The sequence below is a fragment of the Anguilla anguilla genome, chromosome 3 (assembly GCF_013347855.1).
Source record: "Anguilla anguilla isolate fAngAng1 chromosome 3, fAngAng1.pri, whole genome shotgun sequence".
NCBI lineage: Eukaryota > Metazoa > Chordata > Actinopteri > Anguilliformes > Anguillidae > Anguilla > Anguilla anguilla.
In genome coordinates this window covers 31,972,848-31,992,504 of record NC_049203.1, presented here as the reverse complement: position 1 = coordinate 31,992,504, position 19,657 = coordinate 31,972,848, and positions in this window count along the sequence as shown.

The following is a 19,657-nucleotide window of genomic DNA, read 5'->3' as shown; positions in this document are numbered from 1 at the left end:
AATGTCTTGCTTCATTTAAGCCATTTTTCAAGTCTCTGTGGTGTTCACGTCTGGAGTTATAAAGCTTTAAATAGGGTACCCCCTAAATGGGCAAGGATTGGCAAAATTTGGCTTGTGCCTTAAGAGGTTAAGTGATTGGTTGGTTATACACTGAGTGATTTCATTCAAGAAAGGAAGCTGTCCATTAATTCATAAATTGTTTATTTATATTTTTATTTTTTTATACAGTTTAACCCCTTAGCGCACAAGCCAAATCTTGCCAATCCTTGCCCATTTAGTGGGTACCCTATTTAAAGCTTTATAACTCCAGATGTCAACACCACAGAGACTTGAAAAATGGCTTAAATGAAGCAAGACATTTGTACAATTTACAATACTAACGCAGATTAGTTTATATTCATAATGTTGGAAGAAATAAAGTGCCACATGCAATTGTTTTGACAAAATCAAAAATGAATTTGCACTGAATTTGCAAGTTTGCAATGAAATACTGAGAGATTGCATATATACAGCAGGTTAAACTAGATCGAAAACGTCTTGATCACAAGTTCATAAAATCTAAGGGTGGATATGTAGAACTACTATAGATGTATGAAGCAAAAACTAAGCAGTGTACCCAGCGTCTCCAGATCTATCCAAAATGTCTAAATTATGCAATGCTGTAAATCACAACATATTCACATATTTCACTACAAATCAACTGTTTTGACTCTAGAAAATCACTGTTGCATCATTTTCAAGTGGGAATTACAAGCTTTCAGTCAGTACAGTGGTCTAAAATATCTAGGGGTCCAGAAACATATCCAAAATCTCTCAAAAATTGAATAAAATGCTTTTTGTCCATTATAAAGCATATACATGAGCCCCTTATGAGGGTTTAAGATGAAATGAGGGTTTAAGATGAAACATTGCTATCAGATTTAAAAAATAATGCAAAAAAATTGTCACAATGCGGTACACTCCCTAAATGTGTAATTAACTCGTGTGTATTTCTATACTCTGTACTCTCGTATGGGGATGGGATGACATGAAAACAATTTAACTGTCCACCACGTTTTGGCAATGTTCCAACTCTCACGTCATCACTGTTACATGTTCACAAAATCTATTACACTACCATCTAACGCTTACATATATAATGTGGATATTTCACACTAAACACCACTAACCTATTTAAAGATACTCAGTTTCAAAAATAACGTATATAACCAAACTATTTTGAGCAGTAATACTTACATAGCAATGATGAAATCTCATCTATGTTCAGTAGATGGAGACAGACGGTATCAGTGATACTGTTCTATTCGCTTCTGTTTTACTCCAGAAAATGATGTCAGCTAGGTCTATCAGCAAACATATGGCTTAGCTATGTCCAGAAGTCTTCAATAATAATAGTATTTTCCAAGAAATTGAGATATCGGTGACTACATTTCGTTAGATGCATCATATATTCTGCAAACATTGAGTGAATGTGTAAGTGAATGCGATGCTAAGAATATTTTCTGTTACGCTGACCTATAAAACGCAATTCCAAAAGCAGAATTAGACATGTTGTACATCGTTAGAAAGCTTATACTCTCACCTACTGAATAAATGAATTGTCAATCAAGCCAGACTGTACTAAAAAGGGCGACGACGCTGTAAACAACAGGTGTGGTATTACGCACAGCTATTTTGGAAGATACAATGTATAACATGTCTAATTTTGCTTTTGGAATAGCGTTCATTGGTCAGCATAATCGAAAGTTTTGTTATCGCATTCACATTCACTCTGTGGTAGCAGTAAAATATGCTGCACCTAACAACGTTGTTAACGATTTTTCATAATTTCTTGTAAAATACTATTATTATTGAGGACCTCTGGGCATAGCTAAGTGATATGTTTGCTGATAGACCTAGCTGACATTGTTTTCTGGTAAGACAGAAGCGGATAGAACAGTATCACTGATACCGTCTGTCTCCATCTACTGAACATAGATGAGATGTCATTATTGCTATGTAAGTATTACTGCTCAAAATATTTTGGTTATATACGTTATTTTTTAAATTGAGTGTCTTTACATAGGTTAGTGGTATTTTATAATGAGGATATTTTACACTGTAATGTAAGTGTTAGTAGTGTAATCATGTCTTTCTATGATTTACCATGCAAAGCAGCTAACGTTAGCAATTAAACACTACCACAATTCGGAACAATTAACAATCATAATTGCTATCTTACTTGTAAGCTATGACCTATAGTTTTACAGACTAAATAACTACAATTTATAAATCTATCACGGAACCTCATCACTTGACATTTGGCTACTCGATGCTGTCGTAGACGATGACATCATTTTTAGAACTTAGAGGCCTCCGTAGCTTCTCCTACGTCCTTGGAAAGGGGGGGGGGGGGGTATTCGGTTTGTTGCAATCTGCAACCTCACCGCTAGATGCCACTAAATTCTACACACTGCACCTTTAAATAGGAATTCAGTAAAATTAAAACCCTCTGCATGCACAGTGCATTCTCCAATCATGTGTGCAGCCCACATTACTGCCAACACTACCGCACTGTCTGAGCCAAAGGACTACAGGCTTTCAGGTAAGTTTTGATTATTAATGGAGTGAATATATATTAAATTTTTTTATATGATATTTCAGTTAACCGGCAGATAGTAGCCTAATGCAAAGTACACTGTTTATACCTTGTTAACACCACCTGCTAGCTAGCTGTTACCATGTGATGTAGCTTAATTGAGCATGCTAATTGAGGAGTTTTAATGAATCTATTTACATTCATTCTTTATTGTAAAACATTTATTTTATAAATGAGTTGTTCACTTTAAACCCTAAGGCATATTCTAAATTGTTATTTCATTGTTTTGTTTTCGTCATGGAAAAAGGGGTCATAAGGAATATTTTTCGTTGATTAAATTAACACCGTCTAATAAGTAGGTATTTTTATCACTGTTAAGTGGCATGGAGACATTGTGTAAGTATTGGTAATTTTGGACAAGCAGTTAGCCTCTCCAATACTTCCCGTCTTTGGTCATGTAGTGTGCTGCCAACGTCACCTGGCATTACTCAAGGAAAACTGCTTATCACTAGAACAACTGGGGTCAACTTACCCCATGCGCAGTAAAATGGGATGTATTTCGTTAATGTTTATTCCGCATGTCTGTCATTCCTTGACTTTTTCTAAACTTGTGCTTCAACTATATGTAAATAGAAGTCTTTTTAAGTTTTTTTTTTTTTTTTGGAGGGGGGCCATAGGGAATTTTTGCAATTATGTCTGCTTTTGATATGGTAAAAGGTTGGTTTCTATCTGCATATGACACGGTAAATGCAGCCTGAGCAAATAGGGCTATATTTCCATTTTATTCCCGTTATTTCCCGTTAGTTCCCATTAATTCCCATGGAAAGTTTCCATCCTTGAATATTCCCGGAATTTTGCAACCCTAGGTGAGATTACTGTTTGCTAAAAAGCACATAAAAGAGCTCCAAGAGTTCTGGAACAAAGTCTTGTGGACAGATGAGACGAACATTAACTTGTACCTGAGTGATGGCAAGAGGAAAGTGTGGAGAGAAAAAGGAAATGCCCATGATCCAAAGCATACCACCTCATCCGTGAAACATGGTGGAGGGGGTGTTATGGCTTGGGCCTGTATGGCTGCCAGTGGAACTTCATCGATGTTGTGACTGCAAACAGAAGTAGACCAATGAATTCTGAAGTCTACAGAAATATTTTATGTGCTCAGATGAAACCAAATGCCTCCAAACTCACTGGACGGCACTTCATCATGCAACAAGACAATGACTCAAAACGTACTGCTAGAGCAACGAAGTGGTTTTTGACGGCCAAAAAGTGGAAAATTCTTTGACTGGCCGAGTCAATCACTGGATCTGAATCCAATTGAACATGCATTTTACATGCTGAAGAGGAGACTAGGCAAAAAGTCCCTGAAACAAGCAGGAACCGAAGATGGCTGCAGTACAGGCCTGGCAGAGCATCACCAGGGAAAATACCCAGCGTCTGGTGATGTGTATGCGTCGCAGACTTCATTGCATGCAAAGGATATGCGACCAAATATTAAAAATGATTACTTCATTCTACTTTGTTAAACTGTCCAATATTTTTTGATGCCCGAAAATGGGGTTTGGGGGGACTATGTACAAAAGGTTCTATAATTTCTAAACAGTTCATCCGATATGTATGAAAATACCCTCAAATTAAAGCTGACAGTCTGCACTTCAACCCCATTGTCATTGTATCCTTTCAAACTTAAAGTGCTAGAGTACAGAACCAAAATAAGTGTCACTGTCCAATGAATTATGGTGCTCACTATCAATATTGGTGAGCTCAATGAAAGGATATGGAAGTATATATACAATTTACAAATGAGTCTGTTCCTCAGCTCAAACAATTGTCCAGGGACTGACTTAGGAGTGTGTGCATGCCCAATCTGATTTGAACCTGAGCCTGTCACTCCTGCATATGTCCCATAGGCAAATACACTACCCAGTGAGCTACTAGTGAAGAAGGCTAAGGTTTTTTTTAAAGGAGTACCATGGTGGTTGAACGTGACACTTCCCAGTTGTCTTCAGGCAACAACAAAACAAATGTGCATCATTTTTTAATTCTTTAGTCATTTCAATGCACTTTAAAACGTATTTTTCTAAGCCTAAATTCCCCACGATAAAAATTCGCCCGAACCGTCTGGGCGTGGTAATGAGAACTGTCAGTTAGCTATGATTGACAGACCGTGCCCCGTTTCCATAGCTACCCCCATGATACGCGCTCTCTTTGGGAGACTGAATTTTCACAAGCTAGCTAGCTTAGTAGGGCTAGTATATCAAGTATCGGTAGATAGCTAAGGTAAGGACGTTGACTTATATCCAATTATAATTTTTGATATCTAGCTAGCCAAGTTAAGATAAAAGCACAACTATAACGTCCTCATAAAAGCAAACTAGCAAGCTAACGTTATCGATAACATTGTCTTATGAAAGCAAACCTCCTAGCTAGCTAACGTTAGCTAGCTAGCTAAATGAATATAACCAGAAATAATCTAAAGGCACTCTAATTTAAGTGAACCTAACGTTAGTCAAATATTTGCATTGTCTGAACAGCAGGACGGTGTGTGCTGTCCGATTTCTTTACGGGGCGTGGAAATGGGAGTAGTTACTGCATTAGTGACGTAGCAAAATGACAACTTTCTCAACCGGTTGAAAATAGGACGATGAATTTAAAACGCATATTTCTCCAAAAATACAGAACGGACATATTTAATACTTTGCTCATTGTGTTTCTTCAATGCCTCTTGTGCAAATAGCACATAAAACCGAGAAAGTGTGAAAATCACCATGGTACTCCTTTAAAATTATTATTATTATGTATTTTTTTTTTTTTGCATTTGCGCTTCTATACATGTCCATTTTGAGTGTGTATCCAGTATTTTTATTGGCTGATGTACCTGAATGTCCAATGAGGAGATGTAGTCTTCCTGGGCCTGAGCATTTCTGATGATGTAATCAGCAGGAAGAAGATGGAAAAAACGCGAAATCCCCTAAGTTTGGGGCATTATTGTGTGGACGCGTAAAGTTTCTTGTGAATTCTGTCTGTTATGATTAGAGCCCGACCAATGCCAGATTTTTGGGTCTGATGCCGATCCAGATTTTGGGGAGTCCTAGCCCACCGATTACCGATGTTTTGACCAATATTTTGTCAAAGTGCAACATTTTCAAATCAATTTGAAAAACTTATATTTTATCAAAGTTTCTATGTTTTAGAACATTTAACTTATAAGCAAACAAATAAAAATAAAAATAAACACACAAAGAACTTTTTGATAGATAAAAAAATGTAAATGATGATATTAAAGTTAATTAAATATAAATATAAACACCATATTCAAGTGGTGTGACTTAAAAATTTCTTTTCCAGCCATCTATAAAAAAATACATTTTCCAGTTTCAAACATGTATTTTTATGAATATTATTATTGTTATTAATTTATTATTTCTTAGTATCTATTCTCAGTAAATGAATTATATTTTCTTATTTTATTCCTACTACATGATCTCAAAGAGTAAGACTTTATCTAGCGGACCTAATGAGTGAATCAAGTGTAACGTTAGATGAAACTAAATTGATTGGATGAAATACGTAACGTGAGGCTTGTCCATAAGAATTTGGTGGTGAAGAAAACTACAATGCGCTTTCGTGCAGGTTACCCGCGCTAAGTGTTGGTTGATTCACTTCTCCAACAGCAATCCTTCTCTCGTTATCACGACAAAGCTAGATAAACATGGCTTAAAATGATCCATGTTAGAAGTGTTTTATCGGCGTTTTTACTGTCTGGTTAGCTTGCTACGATGAAGCGTGACTAGATGACACACTCGCTTGCAATAACGCGTTGGCTATTGACACAGCATCATATAGTAGCTAATATCATTATCTCAGATAAAAAAACAAATGTGTGATTCATTCAATCACCATTTTATTTTGGCTGGTTATTTATTTGAGAATACAGGGATGTCCTCTGGAAATGTAGATCCTAACCCTGCTTGTGCGCTCACTGCCACTTCATAAAGGCTTGCTAGCCAGCTAGCTTGCTAAAGTGAACCAATGTTAGCTAGCTCGCTCGCTTGATAATGAGGATTGATAAACATAGTGGTTGTATGAACGCATTTAATTTTAAACTTTTACTAAATATACATACCTTTATTGCGGCAGTCAAATCTGCAGACAAGTCTTGCAGTGGAGAATATTGGATGAGGCACGGGTAACACATCTTATTACAGAAGTAGCGCGTCAGCTGCTGCAGTTCACACTTGTATTAGAGCTCCCTCTACTGGATAATTCTAGTAAATAGCAATTATAACGTTTGAACAGACAAGTGCAGATAAATAATCAATGTTTTGTTTATTATACTTATTTAAAAATCGGGAGACATCGGCTGCATAACTGCTGATCCCAATGTCGTCAAAAAAGTCAAATAATGGCCGATATATCGGCCAAACCGATACCGGTCGGGCTCTAGTTATGATGAGAAAATGAATGCTTTTAATGGCCAAGGGCCCTGACAAGTGCCAAATTCTTGGTGTTGTATAAGTATGGGGCATGCTGCCCTGCCATGGCAGGGCTCCAGACTAACTTTTTACATTGGTTGCACTGGTGCACCTAACTTTCATTTAGGTGCACCAGCACTAGGGGTGTGCAGAGACGTCATTATCTCTATCTGTATTTGGATAGAAGACGGGAAGTGGGTGTGGTTTACACCGGAAGTCAAGTTAAATTCCCCCCCCCTTAACTGGGGGCACATTGAACAATCAGAAACTGAAGAAATATATAAATGGAAAGATTTAAACGTTTTGCAGCGCAGTGGCTCAAAGTTTGTTGGTCTTTCTCTCTCTCTCTAACGAGAGAGAGACGGACAGAGGGATGTTTCGCACGGCTGCTAGCTGTATCTGGAACTCCGGCACACACACCAACAAACTTTGAGCCACTGCGGGAGCTAGCGAGACGAAAGCCTGGTGTGGCAGCTGGATTTCTTTCAAACCCCCGCAACCTATACATCAAAATGAAGCTTAGAACCTGTAGGTTTCAGCTGTATGTGTTAATTTCCTCCATTAAAAAAAATCCAGTCAAAATATTTTACGAAACGTTTTGTATTTCAGTCGATATTCATCCGTTTAAGATGTAACATGCTGTATGTATCAGCCATAGGTCTTGGCTATCAAATGAACACGAAATCCAGTCCAGATTTCATGGTAGGCTAACAGTTGACATCAGATGGTTTGCAGTCTATCCAAACTTAGTTCAGTAGGAGAATAAAATAAAACAGGCGAAAAAGTTCATGTACTGTTATGTAATTAGTGTTGTAAAGTGGGCATTCACGTTTCCCTACCACATTAAGAAATGCAAACGCAGCATCATTGGAATTTAAGATTATTCCCTTAAATTCCAATGATATTCATTTTTCTATATATCTTTACTGTAAATAGTTTCTATTTCCAATGCAAAACAGAATCTTTCCATTTATATATTCAGTTTCTGATTGTTCAATGTCCCCCCCCAGTTAAAGGGGGGGGGGGGGATTTAACTTGACTTCCTGTATAAACCCCGCCAACTTCCTGTCTTGTATCCGAATACAGATACAGAGTTTTGTTGGTTGAACAGATACAGATAATGACGTCTCTGCACACCCCTAGTATGCATGCATCCACACACACACCCTCACATGAACACGTGACCTCTTCTTTGGTTCATGACTAACCTTTCCACAAACTCTTGTGCAAATCTGTATATCCATTCAGGAGTTATGCGCCTTTTTGTGATAGGCCATGCCCATCGCCACGCCCCCTCATACACCCTCACACAAACACGTGACCTCTTCTCTGGCTCATGACCAACCTTTCCAGAAAATCTTGTGCAGATCTGTGAATCCATTCAGGATTTATGTGCTTTTTTGTGATAGGCCACACCCATCGCCACATCCCCTCTTGGTCAATCGGCCTTGAAAGTTACTCAGCTCTATCTTCGGTCATGACCAACGTCCATGCCAAATTTCAGACTCCTGGGGCGAAAACTGTGACCACTACGGGGTGGGACACTTTTTGTGGACCGACCGACCAACCGACAGACAGAGCTATAGAGCTGTGGTTGCAGCTAAAAATGAGTGCTCGCTAGCTGTCTTTAGGAATGTAGAGCAATTATCCGGGCTCCAAGCTGGCGCAGTTTGACGCTATAACACAGTGGGAGGTCAACACCTCATGCGTGGTTTACAATGCACGTTCCATGCCTCCACTATATGGAAATAGGTTGTTAAACCCCCCAATGTCATCTGTAGCTTTGATCTTAAATATTAAAGGGTGTCTGGTGGAACAGAAATGGGAAGGTTGCAAGGGAAGTTGTAATTTTGCCAGTAATAGCTGCAAAGTTTCTGAACATGCAGTAATCCATGCATGCAATTTATTTTCGATTAAGTACACATGGTGATATCTCGTAAAGCATTTAGTGGCATACAACCTGGGAACATTTATTGTTTTCCAAAAATCCACAGGCAATGAATGAATTAGAGATCTCACCTGCAATAGTCAAAGCTCATAAAAGAGAATGTGTTCTCAGTATGGGACAGTGCATGTAACAAAAATACATACCTGGGCCAGATAGTGAAGTGTTATGCATCACTCCAGAGAACACATTTCCATTGCTCCAGAGTTCAATGGTGGTGTGCTTAACACCCCTCCAGCCAACGCTTGGCCATTGCACATGGTGATCTTAGGCTTGTGTATGGTTTCTCGGCCATAGAAACCCATTTCATGAAATTTGATGAACCGCTCTGATGTTGTTTGGAGGTAGTTTGGAACTCTGTAGTGAGTGTTAAAACGAGGACAGATTGGGATGGCAGGTATGCCATCCAGCTAAGTTACCCCTTTGGGGAGCATGCCCAATACCTATACAGCACAGAGAGTTTGGCACTTTTCAGGGATCCCCACCGAAATAACCACAACAGCCACAGACTATCAGCCCTTAAAAACATTAATTTCGGTATATTCTGACACCATTTCAACAACTTCACATGTCCCCACAATAAATTTTGCATTTTTCTCCTTTTTCCTGCCAGAAATGCTCCTTGCCCACAAAGAATACGTAAAGAATTTTATGTACACCAGCCAATCCTTCACCTACAGCAGCCAATCAAAATGTCACATACACATGCAAAATTGACATCTTTTTCCCCAAGAAAATTGCCAATCTCTTCAGCTAGTCAGTTTGGCTCAGTGGTAATGTTGCGGTTTATGGATCGTTGAGTCAAAGGGCCAAATCCCACCTGAAGCAAATTTCTTACACGTGCTTATTTGCTCACTAGTAATTGTCTTTTACTTCACAACCATTGCTTTTGCACCACCCGCCCGCCGTTCACCGAACATATAGACTGCATTATGACATACCATCTACATGTTCAGTTAACAGTCTACAATATCGCCAGGCCATATGGATATAACTGGAGCTCAGCTGTGCTTACTGACCTGTCTTCTTTAAAACCATGGACACATTTGACCAAGAAATTCACCCCTTTGCATGCACGGTGGCATACTGTCAATGTTATTGACTGGGAAGTGCAAGGTTGGATGATCGAATCCCGCCTTGCCCTCAGGCAGATCTGTTCATCTTAAACTAACATTTTCTTACACTTATTTGCTAACAAGTAATTGTCTTGCTTTTGAACTATTGATTTTGCACTTACCAAAATATCAGAATCTTCAATGCATATGTTTCCAAAAGTCACTCATGGCCAGCCATATGCATTTCATGACCGTAAATGTATTGATTTTTTTTTTTAATAACACCGGCTGACCACTGTGGCGTTTCTACTGACTATATTTCTTCAAGGCGACTGTAGAAAACGTTCTTATCAGCAAACGCCCCATTCCTACATTTGTTACCTCACCGTGTTCTCTATCTACCCACATACAAACAATTTCTATGTATTAATTGTCTGTAACACCCCATTAAAACATTACATTTAAAAACATGACTCATTCATAATTATAACTACTAGTACTGAATGTGAGAGAAGTACATTTATACAACAGTTTTCCAATGCAATTTCACATGTTACTTCAACAATTATTTAAATGAGTCATTACTGTCTATTTTATACAGTTCAATAAAGAAACTCATCTTGTCTTTGCATTATAGTCTGTGATCATGTCACCTACATGCCCATACACGGGTCATTTCTGTTGCTTTTGCTTTTCGAGATGGTGCAAGCCTCTTTTTTACTTACACCACTTTGTCACAACACAACCATTGTTTTACATGTATAGCAAAGCAAAAGTGCTAAACGGTACACGTTCATCAGAATGTACAAATTCACACAATGATACCCATAATCCGCAACCATTTCTTAAAGGGTTACTTTGCGTTTTTACACCCAGGTCCGCTCCACTGTTCATCACAAATCATGTCCTCAACTTGTCCGCCCCAAAATCTCGCTCTGCCTCTGCCTATGCTGTGTGCATATTTGACATTTATATGCATTACTGTTCTCACTTTCTCAAATACTTTGCAAAAAGAAATTATATCTTCATTTCAACATACAAAAATGTCAAGTTACTCACACATACAAAGCACTGTCTAACTCATTCATTGAAACGGGCAAAATCTATGCCTGCCATTAAAAGTGATATCAAAATGATGCCAAGTTGCTGTACTACAAACAATATAGGCTATCTTGCCTCACCAAAATTAAAGAAGCTGTATTCCAAAGCAGTGCTACCAGATACTTTCTAAATTGTAGATTGTCTTACAACAGTAGACTACATGGAGGTTTTGATCTAGGCTACAGTAATTTACAGTAATGGTAATAAAAATCCAGCATAAATTATCTAACACGATTAAGTTATGAACAACTGAAATGGGGGATTACTGACATGCCAGAGCTGTTTGAAGTAAAGTTTCACAGGCTAAATATTTTCTGAGAAAATGAGAAATTCAAAAAACTGCATGGAATTGTTACCGACTCTCTCTGCTCTGTGACCAGTAGCTATACAGTAAAATTGTTTTCATTTTTAATTGCCCAAATTATTGAAATGAAAAGTTTAGCATTTTGATATGTAGAAAATCTAGCCTATAGCCGGTGAGGTCTGCATGTGATGTTCTAACAATTGCTATGGTCATAACCTATGAGCTAGATTTCTGTAACAAGTGTGATATGCCGATACAGACCTGCATCTGCATCTGGGTCACAGCAATATTTCTAAAATAATCAGATAATAGGGGCTCCCTTAACTGGCTTTGCACCCCCTGTCCTAATACTCAAATGTGTTTTCATGTGTGCAATGATTTTGTACTGGTAATAAATCACTTATCGCCTAGAAGGAAAAGCGCTATAATTTAGAAATACAAACCATTGGAATTGATTCAGCTGTGTACTTTATTTCAAGAAATTAATTTAGCAACATAGCCTGTTCCCTAATATGCATGAGTTCAGATTTCTATGGGAGCAGAAAGTAACCGGAAGTAGAAAAAAAACACTGCCTTTCTAATGTTAAACGACCACATATTTATGTAAAAACCCATAGAAACATTTTTTGTTCTATTTGCTCAAAGATTTGCAAGAAAGCAAGTGAAATCATCTTCACTAAATTTATTTTGGAGATATCCGTTTACTCTGCACCAAGCAGGTTTCTTTTGTTTCGCAAATGAGTTATTAGTGTAATTAGAGCTATTCGATTTTTCAGAAAACATAGTTTGCCAATTTATTTTTCATACATAATGGCATAAATGCTAGAGTATAATCAAATAATATATAAATCGCTGACGTGTGTGTGTGTGTATATATATATATATATATATATACATACATACATACACTCACTGGCCACTTCATATATATATATATATGAAAATATGTTGTTTCCTTTAAATACGGTGTAAAATTAGCTGCTTCCCTTGGCATGTAATCATTATCATTGGGGGGAAGGGTATCATTGTGTGACTTCTGACTTTTAGGCAGCTTAACATTTTAGGACATAACATCTATATGACATATATAACATGTATATGTTATTTGAGTAGCATTTATGACATTGTGAAAAATAAACTGTCAAAATATGTCTTCTGAAAAATCACCAAAACGAGTTTGACATTTTACATGGGTTTTATGTTGCAAACTAATATGACAAGAGTTACTGGATCCATAAAAATTTTCAGATGTCTTCTATGCTGATACCAGCCCAATACCTGGTATTATGGCTTTATTTTTCCCAAATACTAATGTTATCTTGCTAAGAATTCATCTTAAGATAGCGAATCACCCTGAAATGCAATGCGGCGTGACGTCACATACAATGCAGAATTATGGAAGCTGTCCTTATGAGGAAAAATTACACTCTGCTTCCCCCTACTGTCAGAATCCTGCAAGCATTTCCCTCTGGACAGTGGAACCTCTACCGCAGAGGCAAAAGCGTCAACTGAAACCCTAAATCACTGCACCTGACTAAGACACAGTCTTTGGCATCAAGAACACAAACTCAAAAAATTAGCTTTTGTGACCACTGATTGCCTCATACGGATGTCGTTAGTGCCGGCGTGAATAACAATTTTGGAAAATTGACATATACCCTTAGCCAGCACTTTCAGATTTGCCTAGATATCAGTTGCTCTACTATTGACTATTGACTACTATTGCTGGTTTAAAAACTCACATCTTGGGCTGTGGAGTCGCCAATTATTAATGGGTGAGAAAGTTCCAGAGGAGGAGGTTGAGTGCGTACCATAGGCTTTTTGCTAAAACCATAGGTTTTAGATATGTATGGAATTTTCACATAACCAACACCACTTTGTCATAGCTTATATCTAATTGAGAGAAATTCTGCAAAGTCATGAACAAAGCTAGTGTATGGGCCTGTAGACAGTCACCAAGACAATGGGGTGAGAGAAAAGGCCGTTCCTACCATGATCAGGCTGAGAGAGGTTCATAAATACCACTTCTAAGGAATCAAATTCCTAATCTGGTTTTGTAATTGCATGAATAAGGATTTTGTAGCAACACCACCCCCCCTCTTTGACAAAGATGGAGTAATTGACTATGAAGCCTGGTGGAGAGGAATCATTTAAAGAAAATTTCTCATCCACTTTCAGCCATGTTTCAGTGAGAGAATACATTAAGACCATAATTGGTTCATTCACAAGAGCTGCCTTAGAATTAAGGGATCTTATGTTTAGTAGTCCAAATTTCAAAATATTATTCTTGGATTTAATACTAGTCAGTGGCGTAACGCAAAATCGGGGCCCGATTTTTTTTATATATGGTATATACAGCTATATCCGCTACACCGTGCTGCCTCTTTGCTTAGAATGCCGACACTCAGGAGTGTGTGTGTGTGCGTGCGCCCACACAGCTACACACATCCATACACAAACCAGCACAGAGAACAGACCTACAAATAGGCCTACGGCTAGGCCAACATCTTACCCCGAGTTAATTTGATTCCATGATTAATACATATCCCTAATAATCCCTAATAGAATTAAATATATACTTACCTTTAACAATGACCAAAATGCCCTTTCCTCCTTGCATTCTTCTGTGCGAATTCCTTCACAATGTTTCTTCCCAGATAGCCAAGGAGAGCCGGTTCTACACTGGGCCTGATCTGTTCACCGACTCGTCGCACAACCGGCCTATAGTTGGTTTCTGCAGTCGGGCCAGAGCCGTTATGACGTCTGACCCGGCTCTGGCAAACGACTCACAGCCACACGATTTTTCTTGGTTGTGATTGGCTAATTTTAGAGTTCTAGAATTAGGTCTGTTATATTGGTAGTCTATTGCTTTTTCATTAAAGCTGAATACCACCCTAACTGCCCTTAACAAAACACAATAATAAACCTCTTTATATACAGATGCCATTGATTGATGTAAATATCTCACTAAGATTTTATGTAGGTTTACTAGCTTAAGTTAGACTATCCGATTTCACACTGCTCGTACTTAACATCGGGGGAAAGTGATGCTGCTTATATCTTAACTGTCTTCGCCTATGAAATTACAACAGGAAACCGCAGTCAAGAGTAAGCGTCAAGAAATGTATTTGTGTATTAAGAAAAACTATAATACCAATAATGACAATAAGAAAGATTAAATAACAATGTTTATATCTGCTGGTTAAGTTGATTAATATTTATTTATTTATTTATTTATCTATTTATTCTGATTACGACAAAGCTCCCTATTCCTTCGTGCACCTCCTCGGTTGCTTGAGTAATTCAGCCAGCGAATTATGTAGCCCTGTACTTGGCGGCCCTTGACTTGGGGTTCTTTCTCGTTGCGTCTGTGGGGGGAAAAAAAAGGTAATATGAAATATTCCTACTAGAGGTGCTCAAACCTTTCCACTGGCCAACACAAAGCACTGTACAGGGGAGGGTGAATGAATTTGATTATTAAAAAAACATTGCACTGCAGTCATTACATAGCCTACATTAAAAATCACAGAGGATGAAAACTCAATAAAGCCCGAAGGCTTATTTCCATTGTGGTCCTCTAGTAGGGTATTTTACTTAACACACTACCCGATAAAAACAAGAATGCAAGCGAAGACGATACAATCAACGTATAATTAGCAGGCGGTGGGGCAGCTATGTGAACATGCTCATTCTTTCTTGGTCATAAAGGTTAAAATTGCTACATGGTACTTTGTGACGATTTCTTTAAGGCCACTTTAAACGTGCTCTGTTGAACACTATTTCAGATTTGTGGGCAGATTATTCCACTGTACTGCTGCACTGTAGAGAAATGTGTTTTTGCCCATTAGGCTATTGAATCGAAAAGGTATGGAGTTTGTAAACTACCTGTCTCAGCCAAGCGTGGATTTGGCGCATGACGTATGAACGACTACATATACAAATCATTTGTGTTTTATATAGCCTACCCTTTCTTTAAAAAATCACATCATGGTAAAGGACTTTTTAATTTCATAATAGCATGTCAGAACTTATGTATTGCAAAAACGTAATTTATATTTGTGGTACTTTATTTTGGCAGAAGTCTTGTCTTTTCAGATATGCAAAGAGGTTGCTGGGAGATATGCGTCTTGTTGTCACGTGTCTTTTTACTATGTGATGATCAGGTGTGCAGCTCTTAGTTTTGGCGGTAACATTTTTATGTCGGCTACAGTCTATGGTACTAGCTACGTGAAGGTGAGACGAAAGAGTAGTTCTAGCCATAACAAAGCGAATCTAAATGCCTTATGCGTGGATGGATTTTCAAAAAAGCAGTCTCGTCTCAACTATGGTAAAACGTCTGACCACAACATTAAATAAATGGCCTTCCCTGCTGTCATTCTGTACCTCCCCTGGACTGTGTTGCACTGGTTATACGTAAGTTCGTGATAAAGTTTGTGAAATCATTTTAGCGCCGTTTTGGTTTTTAGAGCCGTTATGGATATGCCTGTAGTTAGTAGATTTTGAACATGCTTTTAAAATTATGAAACTGCATGGAAACACATGGAATGTAGCCCACATGAAGTAAAACTTTTTTGGAGAAGGTTTCGACTAGCGGTTACAATTAATTTGAATGTCGTCTCGTGACAACCGAATGGCTACAAAATAACGATTATGGTTGTTTAGCTAGCCTCCTTCAAACAAAATGGTCCATGGTTTCGTTTTATTTACTCCTACTTAGGGGTACTTGTAGTGTTTAGTAGCTTACTATTCCGTGTAAAAGCTAGTTTGTATGTTTGTGCAACCCATTTGGTTTAGTAGGCTACTGTTAGTGTAAAGCAGGGCTGCCCGACCCTGTTCCTGGAGTTCTGCCATGCCAGGTCTGCCAGGTTTTCATTTCAACCTTAATTTGGCACCCTTGGTTCTACTAATTAGCAGCTCAACAAGCTCTCGCTGTTGAATACGTTGTTTTTTATTAGGGTCGGAGTGAATCTCAACAGGACAGTAGATCTCCAGGAACAGGGTTGGGTTGTCCTGCATTAAGTAATCTATAACAGGGATTCCCAAACCTCATCCTGCCGAGTTACCATCCTGTAAATTTTCATTCCAACCTTAATTTTGCGCATTTAGTTCTAGGAATTAGAAGCTTAACGAGATATCTAGCTGTTGCTAGGGTTGGGCCGATGTAGAATTTTTCAAACCGGTTTGATATTAATGCCGGACCGGACCTGTAATACCGAATTTTTTTCGCACGTGACTCAGCCGCTCCCGAGTGGAACTGCCACGCCAATTTTTATCCTGGCAGCAAAAATGATCCAGGTGACGCAATGACATTCTAAAACAGCTGTTATGTGACGTAGTTAACGTTTCGTTACAGCCTTCGTTGCAATGCGGACTCTGCCAGCCTTGATCCATTCTGTTGCGATAAAGATTCTAAGACAACTCAGCATTTTCTCTGGTTTAACGGTTTATTTTCCAGCCTGAAATGCGATGGTATTAGTAAATGCCTACACATGTCATCTAACTTGCAAGTAGTTGGTTATCTCTCTAGATATAAATTAAATGTTTTTAACAGAAAATTATAATAATAATAAATGCGATTTTATCCACGGAAATGGCTATACAAAAAGGCAAAATAAATGCTGTGGTCGCGATCGCCCTGGCACAGAGCACTCATACGGCAGCATGCACTTATAGCTAGCCACCGCTGTAGCATTTTCAGGAATTTGGAAGCATGCAGCTGAAATCCTCTACAGAAAGCAACCTCACAGCGATCTCATCTACGATCTGTAGGCAGTGTTGTGCTTCACTTTGGCGGCTTATTCTGGTCTTACAGCTTGTTTCCAGCCCAAACCACTGCAAAGAGAGCGAACTTTTAAAATTTTTGTCAGTGACATTTCCTTCTGACATCTATGATGACGATCGCGACCAGGCACTAACCTGTGCCTATCAATCTTTTTTTTTTTTTTTTTTTTTTGCACTCAGACACTAGTGGCTTATAAACAAACATAATATTATGTTAATCACGTTGCCATATTGCTTATTACTAATGCAATACATGTTGGATTTAGCGCCTTCGGTACAGGTTGCTGACGTAGGCTACTTTTTAATTTGCCAGAATGTCTTATGACACATGCCGGTTGGTTCGCATAAAATCAAACCGGTTTAAGCTCATACACCAGACCGGACCGGCAAAACCGGAAACCGACCCAACCCTAGCTGTTACATGAGATATATTTTGTTAGGCTTGGAGTGAAAAAGTATAGGACAGGGTTGGCCAGCCCTAGTTTAAACCTTCATTTAGTAGTTATAACTAGCCTGTGTTTGATTTTACATACAGCCTAGCTAGTGCAACTGGCTGCTGCTGTTCATGACCCTGCCTGTCACAGTCTCAACAGCAGAGTGCTAACTTTCTAAATTAAATTGAATAAAGATATACCTGCGGAGCAGCATAGGGCAGGAGAGACGGACTGGCTTTACTTTCTGTCAATACCATCATAGTTTTAGAGCTGAACTTCAAGAGTTTCGAGGATTTTGCATAACGTGAGGCTCATCGATGCCCTTCCCATGTGTGAGTAGGCTAAGTTTTATGGCTTTTCAAGGTGTCTGCTTTTTCCATGGGTCACCATGCTAGCCTGTTGTAATTACACTGTACGCTGCCAAATATTTTACAAAAATATATGAATTTTACAGCAAAGGTCTGTAAAATCGCGATGGTATGAAATTGTAAAAGGCTGAAATGTAAAACATTGCATTTTTACTGTGAACCATTGTAATATAATAGAAATACAGCCTGCTACCATATGCTTGACATATTTTTACTGTTATTTCCACAGTGAAGTATTGCATCCATTTATATAACTGGATGTACAATGGCAGTGTCCTACCCAGGAATCGAATCTGTGACCTTTAGTATGGTTCCTTCCATTCCGCTGCATGGAATGGAAGTATACTACACTGCCACCGAAAAGGTATATTGCTTTTTTACATTGCCTCCTTATTACTTAGTGTTAGGATTATTTTGCCCTTCTCTATGGAGTCAAATGCAGGACAATGAAGAACACGCTGACGACGTCGTCTCAGAGAATTTGATGTTTATTACAATACACAAGGGAGAGACAAACTCAGAACATTCGGGCAGTGCGCCAAGCAAGTCTCTGCTGATCACGCGGTGTGGTGTCTGGATATACAGTTTGCGGTCATACATATCAAAAGATTGAGTTAAGTGGCGGACCGGAGACAAATGGTCTTGTCCCTCCCTGGGAACCCTTGCAGCCATTTAGCATAGGAATGTGACATCCTTGCTGCAGACACTAGAGGTGTTATAGAGGCTATGCATTGACGTCACTTTCCCACCGGAATACGCCCCCTCAGTCGGGACTTGGCTGCCTTTAGTAGAGAGAACTGCAAAACCGGGAGTAAAACAAACAATTATCTGCTTAAATTAAGGGCAGTTGGACTCGACAGTGATCCTTACAACTTACCAAAGAACCAGTGGTCCATGCACAGTCAACAAGAAATCGGAGCTATCTTTTTACAGACTGCCGAAAGCTAAAGAAAAGAGAAGCAAATGCATCGCTGCAATTTTCAGAAACAACTCTAATCCAGACACCGAAACGTGGATTTGCGGTTGCTATTTTGTGTCAGGTATGTTGGATTTTTTGGTAAAATCATATCTTAGTGTTAGCTAGCCAAGCATATAAGTTATCTAACCATCCCCCCTTTGTTTGTAGAACACAAGGCTCATCATCATGGATGTTTTTTTAAATAAATGCTGACAAAAACTTTATAGTACAACAAATCCACGTTTCGGTGCCTGGATTCCAGTCGTTTCTGCGAATTGCAGCGATCCATTTGCTTCCCTTTTCTTTAGCTTTCGGCAGTCTGTAAAAAGATAGCTCCGATTGCTTGTTCAATCTATTTGTACAGTCAATCGCACAACAGCTTTTTCCCATTTTAGATGTGTTTTTTGTGTTTTCGCTGCATTCAAGCTGAACGCTAACGCTGCCACTCAGTAGTCTTTCTGCCACTCAGTGGGTGTAACCGCAGTGACTTCCACTTACTGTGATGTCATGTGCATACCCTCTATACTGAAACACGCTACAGAGGTGCTAGACATAGAGGCATGCAAACTACAGACACAGTAATGGCATGAAAAGGAAACTCAATATACTATATATATATATATATATATATATATATAAAATGAAACTGGGTACCTAT